General features: G+C 33.0%; 1 protein-coding gene across 3 annotated transcripts in view; it reads left to right on the forward strand.

Annotated features, from left to right (window-relative positions):
• The window catches only part of dpr14 (defective proboscis extension response 14), a 290,318-nt gene that overhangs the window by 6,810 nt on the left and 267,988 nt on the right, over positions 1-15,520 (forward strand). For 2 of the 3 annotated variants that reach the window (XM_065343825.1, XM_065343823.1), the window contains exon 2: positions 8,387-8,538. The gene's annotated coding sequence lies outside the window, so the exon portion shown is untranslated. Of the gene's footprint in view, positions 1-1,493; positions 1,868-8,386; positions 8,539-15,520 lie in introns of those variants that run through there. The other variant, XM_065343824.1, reaches the window with a different exon arrangement.

Genomic DNA, 15,520 nt, shown 5'->3' on the forward strand with positions numbered 1-15,520 from the left:
ATTACTCCTTAGTCCTTACCTACACGTACCTAAGATGAAAATGTATTTTTCATGCCTCTATAAAAAAATTATGCCAATTGCCAACTAAAAGAAAAAAATATCTGCAGGTAATTCTTTCTTCGTCCTTCGAATTTTTTGATAGAAGGAGAGGGGGCTTTGAACACTAGATCGAATGGTGATATTTGCATTTTCTCATGGTTTCATTCGCTTCTCTCTGATTTTTTACACATTTTTGTTCAACTTTTCAAAAAAATCAGAAATCAATTCGCATTCTCCTCAAATTCATATGACCATGACAGTAAAGTCAAAAATGTTTGGAACGAAATAAAGAAAAATGATTAGAAGGGTAGGAAACTTTGAAGCTGAGATGAAATTTTCAAAAAGTGGATTTTAAAACGTAGCGCACCTATTCAAATTATTGAGAATCAACGTGTCACACTCACACCACATTTCTACAAATTAATTTTGGAAAAATGAAAGGCTAGAAAGGCATTCAGGAACCGAATCCAAGAAATGAGTGTAGGAATGTACTCGTAGATATATCTATCTGAACTTATAGTATCAATGGGAATCTATTAAAAGTTAAAAACCGTGCCTAACGTCATTTCAAGGTTTTTTGAAAATTTTTCATCATGCTAAATTAGCTATAGAGGAGGCAGAAGGGCTAGACCTAAAAAATAAACTACAGGGTGCCCAGAAATATTGTGAACCCCTAAGAAAGTTTTTTATTAAAAATATAGGTTGGCAATACGAAATAGATGCATATGATTGGTGGAATGTTATCACCTCAGTCATGCGCTATCATTATTAGCGTTCACTATAATATGATCAACCGAAACATTTAGCAGAAAACTTTTTTAGGGGTTCACGATATTTCTGGGCACCCTGTACCTACCTACCTACTGGAATTGTTTTAAAAATCTTTCTAAATTTTGATCGAATTGGAGGTCGTGCGTTGTAGTAGGTATAGGTATCTCTCAAGAGTGTTGAAATCTCATTTTGAAAATTAGTCTCCTGCAAAAGAATAAGTGAAAAAAAATGTATAAGAATTTTTCAAACTTCTAAAACACAAATACAAATTTTCATCATGGAAGAGAATGAGAATAAATCGTCCTTGTTAACCATTGCTTCTAGTTTTCAATTGGTCCTCGTAAGAGTTTGATAATAGCTCATTCTTGTGTGGGTGCTGTGACGTGTGGGTATATTTTCTCCCCAATGGTAATAAAAAATAGAAATACTACCTAATCAAATGACTGTCATCTCGTCATCAGTGATCTTTTGAAACATACCTCAACAGTCCCAACACCCACGCACACAATTTAACATAAAAGGCGAGTGAGATGGTGTTACGAGCTCATGACATAGGTAGCTATGTAAGTATTTGTTGTATTTTCTTATCTGCCTATGCCCGAATTCCGTCCCCACTCAAAGAAATGCGATAACGACAACGTGCAGACTGCAGAGTCTTCTTATCAATCAGTAAGGTGTCATCCGTATGATCGTCGAGTTGGTAGCTATCGTTTATCGCGTTATCTTAATTTTTTGTTCGTTCGTTTTTGTTGAATGTTGACGAAGTGGAAGTTCCTGCTGGTCTTGTTTCTTTCATTATTATTTTTCGTAATCTTTGGATGAAGAATTATGTTTTATTATGTTCCTATTACCTAATTATGGTTTCACAATGATCGATTGTGATATCCCGATCACATGGAATATCGTGACATTCGTGACTCTTGGTGATATTTGATTTTCTTGAATTCGCAAACAATCGGTAGAAAGTCAGTTTTCATTGGTTTATTCGTTTTTTTTTTTTTGAGTTTGTTAATATAACAACAGAATTACTTGAGTTGGGCCCTTTTGGTTTTCATAGGTAAGTATGTAGTAGTAGTACATAATTTTATCCATCTTTCAATGAATTTCAAATTGATAATTGATAATTATCCAAGTACCATCTACAGGCTGCTCAAAATTATCAAGTAGGTATCTACCCCAAAGAGTTTTGTGTTGGAATGTTTTCAGTTTGTCGGAATGAACTGATGAAATAATTATTCGATTGGTCGTTAGATGGATTGGTGTGATAACATTCCAGGAATCGAATCACAAGCGTCAATTTAGCGTCGTCAATTCATTTATTTTTTATCCTGCTAGACCGGAAGTGTGCCATTAAAGTATTAGGGGAGAGGGAACAATCTTCCAGGGCCTTCTGAAACAAGAGCTGACGAAGAGAGAAATTGAGTGACTCGTGCGGTTGCTTCACTCGCCTTTGGCTTATGTCACCATCTCGCCAAATTATCACTCGTCAAGGTATTTCTTATTTCCCATTATTTCCGGTCCTTGTAATGTGATTACAGTATCCTAGTGATTAGAAATTCTAAAAATTTATCAAACAATAAGCGCAGTTCTGAGAAAGGAAGTGGCCGTAATATTTTTTTCCTTTTGATTCGACCTGTTCATTGAAAATAGTCGCTGCGAAAACTGGAAAACATGTAGCAGTAGAGTACTGTTCCAATTTCTATACCTACCTACTTGGATAGTGGTAGTGGTATGGTATATTTTCACTGGTCTAATTTACACAACATAACTTGAGCTACTTTTGAAAATTTCATATTGTACGAGGTGAGAAGTTATTTGGCGTGAATCGGCGTGAATACAGTTTGGGTTTTATTAAGTCTAATGAACCTATCCCAAGAGCTTCGCTCGACATGAATAATTTTTTCGCAGAATTAGATTTTTTTCGTCAATTTCATCTCACATCCAAATTCCATTACACGTATTGCGAGTTAAGGTAATACCGTGTCTTTATTTTTACTATGTCTATTGTGTGACTTTTTTTTCTTTACCCATTTACATAATTTGTCGACACAAATTTTTTCAAATTCGAAGAGTAATACCTAGAGTTGATAATTTTACGCGTAGCAATGGTGTATTTTTTCGTGTGTTTTTACAATTGGTTTTTGGTTCAATGACACCTCTATCAGCTGAAAAGCTTATTTTTTTTGTCAAGACTGGTGAAAATAGTTACAAAATGATTTTGATACATTGAAAGTTTTGTACGTACGATTATTATTCGTTTTCCCAATATGAGTACATAATTATTGACGTTAATAAAATTTAAGTATGTACCTATCTATTTACGTACAAATTTTCTTACATTTTTTCTCTAAAATAGGTATTACCGTACTTTATGTATCGCTCGCTGATTTTCACATATTTTCAGCACTTTTCATATAGCTTGGGAAGAGCATGTTAATTCGTGAAATAAATTTCAACGGTGATGATTGGTTATTATAACTTGCACGTTGTCAATTTGAATTCGATATTCTCCGAAAAAAGGAAAAAAAAACATTTATTCGATATAGGTAGGTAGAAAATCTCGGTTGAAGCGTTGAAACGTTTATTGGAAATTTCCTTTTTTTGGGAAACATCTCTTAAGTCGATGTGATTACACATTCCTGAATGTATGCGAATCTTTTGTGAGACGCGAATAAATTTAATAAAATACATTCTCTCTGTCTCCTGAGACCTAAAAGCTTTCAAAATCTTGCTTGCAATCTCTGATACGTCAGTGTATATATTGTGTTTACTAAGTACTAGGTAATGTGATGTATATCTTCCAAAAGCGATAAAAAATTTAAACACCATTAAAATTGAAATTTTTCTTACGATTATGATAAATGATCTACCTATTCGTGTGTTTCTCGTATCTATGCATGCCTAGTTGCCATACCATAATTCGCGTATGGTGCATTGTCTGCAACAATTCGTGTCTATGACTCCAAAGTAAAGAGAAAATGTTTGGTTTTCTAGTATATGTATAGATTGCAATGGCTTTTAGGTTGTTTCACTTACATGTATTGGTCGTTAATCTTCACATATTTTGTATGTCAAAGAAGCAAGTATCTTTGCAATAAGGTTCCTTTCAATGACAGCCAATGATCGATTAACTTAGTCACTTCGTTCAAATTATCAGCAATGAAACAATTTCGAGCACAGGGTCGTTTTCTTTTCTTTTCTTCTTTTTTTTTTAGTAGTTTTCCTTATCGCGTAACAACTTTACCAAGTCACAACTCCATAATTGCGAAATTTATCGCTACAGTGATAGATATTTTGTTGCTGCTTGGAAACATAATGAAATTTGCGGATAAATTTGTCGCAGAGATGAGAATGTTTGGAGTGGGAAGTTTTCGAGGGTTGAATACTTTTCTCTATACCTGTACATTTTACTGTTGTTTTGTTTTATGAATGCAATTTTTTTTAAATTTAGTTTCAATGTTTACCTGAAAAAATTAGGTACTGAATCCATTTTTCTTCCAGCCTATTACCTATAATGAAATTTTTAATTTTATTAATTAGAATTCCATACTAAGTACCTATAAGAAATCTTCGGCTCTGGAAGCACCACGTTTTGGATAATTGACAGCGTTGAACATTTTGGCAACGCCGGATGCAGATTGCCATAATTCTTAATTATGGCAATAGTCCTGTCTCTGTAGGAGTGTGTGTATGGGTAGAGGGGTCCTTCTTCACAAGCTTAAAGGCGCGTTTGCCCTTCCATCTAACATAAGAAGTACTGACCTGAAGGGAGAGCCAGGAGAGGGGATATTGGCTTCCCAAAATGTTGCTAGTCTTGATTCGGCTCTTGTGGCGTTCACACGTTGATCGTTCAGCGTTGGTTCTTTTTGAGAAATTCACTCCCAAATAACTCTTGAATGTGAATTGTGAACAATTGAAATTAGGAGAATGCGGGGAGGTATTCAGAAATACATCAAATGTAAGTATCAAAATAAAGATCATCATGCGGAATGATTTTTTGATTTTTAAAAGATGAGTGCAATGAGGCGAAGGGGAAATTGCAGAGCCCGTCTTCTATCAGTTGTGTAATACATGGGTCAAGTTTTTTTTTTTTTTTCAGACATTGTGAGATTTGTGTAAAGTGATACGTTTGCTTGATTTATTTGTTTTTTCGAATTACTTAATATCCATCCATGGTAGCGATTAAACGTTGTTAATTTTAATTGGAAATGTAAATTTCCATCGTTTTTACTTCTAGTTAACGATAGATACTTACATTGGTAGTGTATTTTCTATACTATCTATCTTCGAAATTTATCAAAAACATTTCAAAGTAACTCTTTTAAAATCAAACGTACCGTAAATCGTAGTCTGTGAAATATTTCAGCACAGCGGCGAAGCTCCGGTTTCGATAATATTATTTGGAGCTTTGTGCAAAACAGATCAGAGTGTACTGAATGCTTTGTACGCGCACAGAAACGAATATTTCACCCATCCAGACTGCTATATTCGGATACCGAACGCAACAAGATTAAATTACTCCTTCATTTTCTAATTTATTTTAAAATGTTAATTTTGTTGTTTGGTAATTTAAAATTATAATTCCGTGTCTTATAACGTAACTATAGATCGTGCGAAATTTAACGAAAAACAATTGAAATTTCTTTTATAATTTGCAATTGAGAGCTTTCCTTGGCAAAATGTTTTGCGACGCGTTTGTAAATTCCATTAACAGTATTTTGAATATTTCGCCAAAGAGGTAATTTGGATTTTAATTTTGTTATACGCTTAGCGTCCTGTTGTGTCGTCTCTCGCACCATCGAGTGTACTCAATTAGGATAATTGTTTTCGAATTTTTACCTACTTCCTACAATTTCCTTCCTGTAGGTTCGATTTGGCGTCTTTGTTTTTCCAGTAAGGCCGAGGAATCGGATACGGTGCGGGGTATTGATGGATTTCGAAATTACCTACTTTGGGGTGCTGAATTCGCTGGTGATGTTGAAAAAGATGACGAAGGGTTGAAAAAGTCTACAAAAATGAAATCGTTTGCACATTGGAGGATGTCTCGACATGTCTCATGTGAGTCATGTACCTACCTGATGTGAAACCTTTTAATTGTTGTTGTTGTTTTTTTTGGAGTATGGATTGAAAAATTTATATTGATAAACTCTTGATCCCTTGGAAGGAGGGCGACTTGAAATGCGGTTTTTTTCGAATTTAGGAACTAAAATTTGGCACAGTTTTGGACCTTTAGGTACAAAATATTGGACCACTCTATTACACATTGCATAATTGCATATGAAAAATCCTATCTGTGAGCAAATAAAGAGCGAACTAACCCTTTATATCACATATTTCTTTAGCTAAGCTATTGCTAAACATTTGTTTGGCAAATTAATACACCAGATCATCATTTACACCAATAAATACACTGGCCATTATAGGGAACAATTCAAAATCCTTTTCGAATTAGTTCGCAGAAGAGAGAACATTCGAGTAGGTACCTATTTGTTTTTCACCTGACATTTTTTTAGCAGTAGGTAGGTAATAAAGAATAAAATGAAACACCGACCATTTAATTTTTTTAAACGAAAGAAAAAAAATGTTACGAATAAAATGAACTACTTATCTTACTCGTAAAAATAATATTAAAACTGGAGTAGAAACAGCATACAAAAGTTGAAAAAGTATTATTTTTTGTTGTTGAAAAACGTTTTTCTGGTCTAATCCGGTAATAATTTGTAGATTATTAGAGTTGTACCGATATTACCAGAAGCTAAAGGGAAGTGCCTATACGTTGTTTTCAAAGCCATAAAATGTCCTACATCGTTTCTTTTCTTTTCTCGTCGGCCTTTTGCCTAGAAAAGAAAAGAAAAAAATGTACAGTTCGGAACAACGATGTGAGAATCGGTTTCTATTAAACGTTCGATTATTCTTTCGTCGTTTGTTATCGAAAAAATTACTTTGTAAAGGGAAACTTTTTCAACGGTAGTGGAAAATTAAGGTTTATTATCAATTTACGTGAAGCACTAGGTATACCCTGTCTAGTGTCTATCGTTTGTTTGGTAGGCTAGACATTTGATCGGCGTTACAGGTATGAAAATTGATGTGACTTTATTTGTTTTTTCCGGTGATTTTGTAAACATGACAGACCTTTATGAAATATGTATTTGATATTTGATACTTTAAGTAACCGTATACTTATCGATAAAATGCAAAAGGTGAAGTAGAGAAGAGGTAGAATGTGATTTACAGTTTGCGAATTCCACCGACTACGACGCGACGTGTCTAATATTGTCAACGAGCAAAATTTGTCTTGCCATTTTTCATAAACATTTTTGTTACCGTAGACTAAAAACTTTACCAAGCATGATATTAAAAAGTCCAACTTTATCCGATTGTACCGTAGGGATTTACACATACTTGTTTCGTCGACGACGATTGGTTATAATCTCCGAAATATCGCGTCACGGCAGTTTTTCTTCTGGTGTTTTTTTTTTTTTTTCAAATCATTGTACTATGTCGTGTATTATATTAAATAGATATCTGAGTACCCTTAAAACATCGACGATTACGTGGCCATAAATACTCGAAAATTTCAATATTTTCAATCGAACGGTTTTTTTCTTGTTACTCTTCCCGTCTCGAGTAAGAATTTTTTATTATGATTTTTTCGCTGATTTTGTAACTTTTTTTTTGTCTTTTATTCGGACGACGCGACGAGACAAAACCCACTACTCGAGTGTTGTTTTTTAATATGTCGATAAAAAAACTTGCACGATGGAAATTCGTTTTAAATTAATAAATATTCGTACATGCTTCGCCCGAAATCATGAAAATTAAAATTTCTAATTCAACTTTTCGTCTAGAATGTTTTTTAAACGTGACTTCGACGTTAGATTACGTATTTTTTGCCATATCCGTGGCCAAAAATTTTTAATATTAAATTTGTCGAAAAGCGTGATGTAAATAAATGCTCTTACGTGTTGGCTTCTGCGGTTTTACACGCTTTAAAAATGCAATGCTCAAGTTTAGGGTAGGTGTATTATTGTCTAATTTTGTACCTTTTTTTTTCATTTTTTCGAGACGAGTAATTTGGTATGTATAATTGGCGAGTGTTCGAGAGGATTGAACTATTGATAGGAATAATTTGATGATTTGCGACCAGGGGACAGTGTTTTTATGGCAGAATTTGCTGAAATAAAAGGCTGTTTTCCAGCCCTATCTTTTAGATGGACAGTCAATTAGTAAATAAAATAAATATGTACATGTCTGTATTTACCTACTGGAAATGAACTGTGGAAGTGTGAAAAAAGATATTTTCAAAATTCCATTACCCATTGTTGATTCTCGTCTCAATTTAAGCAGTTTAAAAACATTTCTTTAAAGAATTCACCTTCATTTTCTTAACATTTTTTAAGTAAATGCCTATAGGTAGGTACTTATCGACCTTTGAATTTCCTTCATACACCCAGAGATGTCTCCCATTTTAAGAAGTCGTTCATTATGTATCGCTGAATTAAATTTAATTTTGTATTAATCACCGTGCCCTTGCATTGTAAAAAAAATAATATGGTATTTTGAATTTAATTTTCAGATAGTGTTGACTGTTGATAGTGAATATGATTGAGAATGAGAACTGACCGCGTGAAAATTATGGACATTTGATCGCCGAGTATTCGAATGGAAAGTAATAAAATCTGTTTTTAAGGTGACTGTGATGTGACCTGCTTCCTTCATCAAGACAAGGTAAGCTTCAATTCTGAGGTATCTACATTTTATAATACACCAAAATAGCGGTTAAATGTACTTTCAGGTACGTGTAAATATTCATCATCAGTCGGAATTACCATGGCTTTCATTTTTTGAGCGTTTTCAAAAATTCAGCCTCGTGAGAGAAACATTCTTATTGACAGAAAAATTTTCAAACTTGAAGAAGAAAAATTTAAAGAATACTCAAAAATACGCCACCAGATTTTAAATTACGATTTTATTTAAATAATAAGCTGACATAAAAGAGAAGTATAGGTATCCCAACTCGCGCAGATTTTTTTGAACGGAGCAAAGCTAGGTCAAATATCGTGCAAAAATACGAGCATATCACAAATCAGAATTTCGGGTGCTGGAGTGCATTTTTCGGTTTTTGGTGAATTTTTGAAAGTCAAATTTGGCCCAAAAATGAATTACCAAAATCAAAATTACACCTATTTGACCTATAGAACGCTGTAATTCGATATGCACTTACCTTATTTCGATCCACCCGCCAAATCCATTGGAAACGGTTTCGAACCGTTTTGAGCAGCTCTGGAGCCTCTAGCAGATTTTTGAAACTCGAAATTTCCATAAAATTTTACCAAATGGAATGGCAGAAAGCAGGAATTTGCTCTGTACCTTGATTTCAACATGCTGAGTTGCTTGTAAGTGGTTTCAAACCGTTTTGGAGTCTCTGGCCACTTTTTGAGAGTTCCAGTTTTCTAAAAAACACCATTGGAACCCACCGACTTTGGAAAACTGGTGTGTAATCGGTCAAACAGGTCACCAACGAGCATCAATCTCAAACATACTTGAAAAAGTTGATCTGGGCAGATTTTATGACATTTTCTGGAAAACTGGAATTTCCAAATAGTGGCATGGAGGCTTCAAAACAACTTGGAAACCACTTCCAGTCAAATCAGAATTACGAAATTGGTACGTAAAGTAAATTTCGGAGATTCCAATTTCATTTGGGGAAATTTTGTGAAAATTTGAAGTTTGAAAAACTTGCTGGAGGCTCCTGAACTGCTCAAGATGGTTCAAAACAGCTTCTATCAATTTGGCGATTGAAAATACGAAAATAGGCTACCTATATTTCAAATTTAGGCTCTCTAGAGTAGATCCTTCGAAATGAATTTTGAGAATTTTCATTAATTTTTTTTGACGAAATTTAGGACCACCAACGATGATTTGTTAACCTGGTTGCTTTTAAAAGTGAAAAAAAAGTTAACAACCCATCCCACCTCGCTAATTCTTTGTTTTAAATTTAAAAAAAAAAAAAAATTAGAAGTGCATTACTGATACCCAGATGAAATTATTCGATTGCATAAACTATATCTATACTTATATTAAACTGAAGATGAATAGATTTTGCATAAACACTTTCTTCGAGGTATAATAATTTCAGCTAGGTATTTTAGTAATGTGTACGTCATTAATGAAGTAGTACTCCGCATTCGAGTCAACAAGGTTTTAATTTCCCTTTAATCGTATTTTTGGGTTTTATTGATCCGCGTTGAATGATAGCTTTTAATTAAACCGAATCATGTGAACAAAATAAGTTAAATGGGTGGAAAAAGAGCCATCCTATCTTATAGGTACCAGAAGAGAGGTATCATTACATGGCTGTTTTTGGTGTGCCGTGTGTCCAACATGCCTAAAGCTATCACATCGTCGAATTAAAAAGTTAACCGTTCGAAAGTGCTCGTTTAAGTGTCCATTACAAATTAAAACAAACGAAACTAACGTGTAATGATTTTTGGAAAATTGTTTTAACGCCATTTAAATGACTCGGATTTTCTACCATTTGTGGGATGTACCTAGGTATAAGTAAGCGTAACGAGTAAATGTTGGATTACTGAAGAACAAGGAGTTGCATCTCGAAAAAAAACCAACCTATTTATGTAAGTGGGTAGGCACTTATTGTGTTCGAGAAAAAGGTACGATACCGGGTAGAATTTTTTTTGGCCTTTTTCTCGTTAGCGAACAGTTTTAAACGAGTAGAGACCGATTAGACCGATAAATGAGAAAATTGAAAGTGGTTGTGGGCGATGATGTGATTCGAATATTATTTACTTGCGAGAATGATGAAATACAGCTCATTTTTAAAATTACCTTATAGACGAGAAAAATGTAACGCTGAAATGTGTATCGATAGGCTCGTAAATTTTATTTTAACGATTTTAAAAGATACCTACCTTGAGCAGCTTTTATACTTCTTATGAAATGTTTTTTTAAGCCGTAAAGCTGAAAATAACGAGAAACTAAATCTAAGCAATAAAATAGCGTTTTTTCTTCATTCGCGGAGCACATGCATCAACACGGTGTAAATATTATTCGATTTCGTATGTCGTCGTCTATATAGTATACGATAGGTCGACAATCGGATCGTTCATGAACGTGAGAAATTCTCGATTAAACGAGAAAACACTGTATGGAAAAACTATAAAACACGAGTAAAATAAGAGAGAAAAAGGTCGAGAATTTTCCGTCATGATATAGTGTGACAATAATTTCAAACTTTTTCCAATTTGAATTGAAATGAAGTAAGATGATGTGGAATTAAGCGCGATGGGTAGTCTTGGTAATTTTTTTCTTTTTCAACGAGTTTTATATTAGGTATTTCTATACTTACACGATTTACTTGTACTCTGATTCAGAATTTAGATAAATAACATTGTTGTCGATTTAATAATGCAATTTTATTGCTATTATTATCGAGAGTAAATCGCATTTATTTTCAGCCAGAGTACTATGTCTAGACATAATTTATCCTTAATTTTTCATTCGCGTGTTTTCAAATTCCTTTCTAACATTTCAAATTACTATTGCCCATCTCATTATGAATGAAGAAACAAAAAATGCAAAAAAAATTCCACCATCAACGTGAAAGATGATGCTTTATGGTGAAATTTAGTCCATTTTCAGGCAAAAAGAATGCGAAGGGTGTTCCATAAAATTTTACGATTTCAACGGTTGTAAATAAGTTTATCAGGTGATTTTCATTTCTTCTCGGTGTTATTAGAAAAATCTCCTCTGCGGTAGTTTTATCACGATAAATATTCCGATACCTTGAATAGTGTGAAAATGGTTCTCGTCAAAGCGAATTCGAGTAAAAAAATACTTACTTCGTTCGAATTGTATTTTGTAGATTAAGTATGAGTTTTTTTGATGCACTCGTGATTTGAAGGAGCTATGTAATATTCATTGGGATTTGATAGTTTCAGAGTAGAGATTCTGAAGCAAACTAAATGGGCTAGATAGAGGTTAGTTTTTTCACTGGATTTTTTTTGGCCTTCTCGTTTCTTCTTTATTCATTTTACCGACGCTGGGAGTAGTTTCATTTAAAAATTTTCATTTTTATCAATTTTTAAGCCAATTTTTATAGTTTCATCTGTTTGGAGGAGTGGGATCAAGAAACACAAAACACAACTTTGAAAATTGTAAAAACTAGCTTTCTGGGTCAATTTGGTAAAATTTCATTTTCCCCCATTTTTGATCCTATTTTTTTTGAAATTTCAAAAATTCTTCAAAAATAAAAAAATGAATTTCAGCGCCTGTGTATTTTAAGGTTCTCTATAAAATTTGAAAAAAATTCTGGAATTACTCACGATCTTTGAAATGGGTCTAATCTATTCATGCTGGAAAAATTCAATTAAAAATTGACAACAGAAAAATACTTTCTAACGAAAAGTCATTTTTGAAGCATGAAGAAGACAGGGAAGGCGGTTACGAAGTTTGATATTTTACCAGTGAATTTTCAGAACACAGAAATTAATCTTCACAATATACTTAGTATGATTTCAAAATCTCAGCCGAAGGCAGATTTGGCTGCCTAAACTGGCTTTTCTCCTTTTTTTTTTTTTTTTTGAAAGATGGCAACAATATGAGAAGTGTTGATGAAAATGAAACATGATTCCTTCATAAAAGAATTAAATTTGCAAAAATTTGGAATAGGTAGAGAGAAATAATGATGGTGAAAAATAAATTTTCTTCGTACATATTCCCATAAGGGAAACATTTTTTATCGAAAAGTAAATTTTGTCTTTGTTTACGAGCAGCACGTGTCACAAAGAATAAATTTATAGTTGAAAAAAAGAAAAAGAAAAATGAAATATGAAATCTACTGAGATGTGTTAATTTAATAAACAGCGTGGAAGTTGAATAGTCAAAAGAAAATTTTATTGGTAAAATTTCATCTTGATGGAATAATACATAAATGTAAACGTCTAAAAACAACTCAGGTATCAAAGGCCAAGGTCGTTCGATTCACAAGATGTGCAATTTATTGTACTGCAGCAATGTTTTTCATCTACCAGTTCGAGTACCACTTTCCAACATTAAATTTACAATTTTTGAAAAAAAATCAAGTTATGGGTTTTTTATTTTTGAAAAATTTCTCAAATAAGGTTTGATAATATTGATAAGAAAAGAGTTCTGATTCGGATTGTCAACTTGTAGTCGAATTAAAATGGCAATGTGAAAAAGTATTTGTAGGTGGGCAAAATAAATAACATTTTAAAAAGAAAAACAATTTTAAAAACTTTAAAATATGTCGTAGGTATATACTATATAGACCTAAGAAATATAGGTAGGTAGGCTACATTTTTGTGCTTTCTGAAATAATAACAGGGAAAAAAGTATGCGGACTTTCCGACCTTAAAGTATTTCAAAATTTTCGGAAAAAATGGAAAATTTATTTAGCCAGCCAAGAGAGGTTAAAATAACTGTTTTATTCTCATTTTGAAGCTGAAAAAAAATGTCTAGAATAGTTTTTTCCCTCGAATTTTCTTATTAAAAAGATGAAGTTTGAAATTCGACGCAGACAGCCTTCATGGTATAAAGTATTTGTTTTGGATATTGTTTTCATTATTTCAATTTCGAGGTTGGTAAACTTTGAAATTCCATTATTCAAGTCGGTACATTTTTTTGCACGTACATGTTTTTTATCACTCAAGTTCAACCTTAAAGTCTAGCTTAAAATTTTATGTAAAAGGTATCAAGAATCTATCACATTTCATTTAAAATTGTGAAATGTCTGATGATTTACCTCTCTTTCAATTTTGAAAATGAAAAATAATTACTATCTATGTAGTAAAGAGTTTCGATCAATCTCAACTGGGGTTATTAATTTCTTTTTTCAGTGGCCCATTTGCAATAGGTACTCATGGAGGTAAATTTTAAAACTCCTACACTTACTTCTATTTTGATTTTGGAATTTTTAGGAAAAGAGCGGTTTCATTGAAGCTGGGTTAAATTTTTTTTCATCATTTTAAAAATGTGTTTATCTGTGCAAATAAGTATAGAAGGAAATGGAGTTTTTTATTCATGTGAATTGAAGCAAAAGTGAAATACTGTATAGGTATGATATTTTTGAGAGTGTATAAACGTGCAGTATCTAGAACAATTAATTTTGATCAAAATATTTTCAGAAGTTTTTTTTTTCATTTCAAATATTTGAAAATTTTTAAGATGTAATGTACTCATAAGCTGGAGGATTTGAGAGTGAATTTTTCGATGTGCACAATTCTTCGCGTATTTTCGATTCCATTTAGCCATTTTAATTTAATCTGCCTCCGTCGACCCATTGGATCCTTCCTAAAAGCCCTCGACCTGGCCTTGAATTTTCTTTTCTTCTCTTTAAAAAGTCAACGGAGGTTTCTCAAACATTCATACTTAAACAGTTAAAATGTTGAGAAATTTCAGGAATTCATATTCTAACGATTTGAAAAAAGGGGTCCTCCTACGCAATATCTGTATTTACGATTTACCCACTCACTTTGGTGTTTCCTATGTACGTGCAAACATCAATACAACATTTGAAGATATTTTCGAGCTTTCCCTTTCACCTTAAACTGTGAGAGAAAAACTCTGAAATCATTCTCGTGTTACGATTAGCTTGGTATCTCGAGACAAGGGCACTTTTTAAATTTAATTTTATTGATTTCGTAATCCAGAATATGGCTGATAAAACGTGAAAAAAAAACGTTTTGAAGGGTTAATCCGAAAAAAATTAAAAATATCAACGGTCTATAGAAATAAAAGCGATATAAAAATAGAATTTGTCGCAATTTCGTCGTTGAAAAAATTACCAAGTGGGAACAGTTTCGGTACAAAACCTGCAGAAAAAAACGCCTTTCTGTCAACGTTGATGTAAAAAAAAAGAAGTCGAATTGTTGCTGTGGAGAAATATGAAGCGAGATTTTTTTTATATTATAGTAAGGCTTGTTGTTGTCATTTGGAGGCGTTTTTTTTTTTGAATATTCATCATGTTTCACCTAGCTGACGCTTATGTTTCTGTCATTTCTTTTATTTTTCGATGCTCGTTAACATTGCGGTGTGAATTCTGTACTTCGATTCGGTTTTGTAATGAAAGTATCAGATTCCATAATCTTGACGTTGGTATTTTGGTTTTTAACGAACTTGTAAAGGGGGCTGGTTTCGATAACGTTAACGTTACGTAGCTAGATACCTTTACCTACTTTTGGATTTAGATGGTACTCGTAAAAGAGAAGGTAAACTACCTACACGTAGTGAAAGTTTACAGTTTTACAGATACACTTGAAATAGATTTCACGTGGAATTTTCTTGTCATTATGAAATTTTTCATTCGAATGGTTTAGAGATGTGGTAATTCCAGTTACATTCCTAGGTCTATTTCGCGTGTGTATGTTATAGAAATAGAACAAGTTGGGAAAATTCAATTTTCTTAAAACGCTATACGCCGCTTAAAATATTACATTTTGGTGGAAATTCATAAAACGCTGCCAAAATGAGGTATCTTACGGGTATTTCACCGAGTTAAAATGAAATGTTTTTAGCCATTCTGTTAATCACTCGTTTTTAGATATGTTTTGTTGAACGAACGGTTTTAAAAACTTGTGTACGTTTGCCGTTTGCGAAAATTATCAGGGTTGTTAGAGTTACTTCACCCCGAAACTATCTTTCTGTATGGTGTTTATATTACGTCTTTTATGCG

This window comes from Planococcus citri, chromosome 1 (assembly GCF_950023065.1).
Source record: "Planococcus citri chromosome 1, ihPlaCitr1.1, whole genome shotgun sequence".
Taxonomy (NCBI): Eukaryota; Metazoa; Arthropoda; class Insecta; order Hemiptera; family Pseudococcidae; genus Planococcus; species Planococcus citri.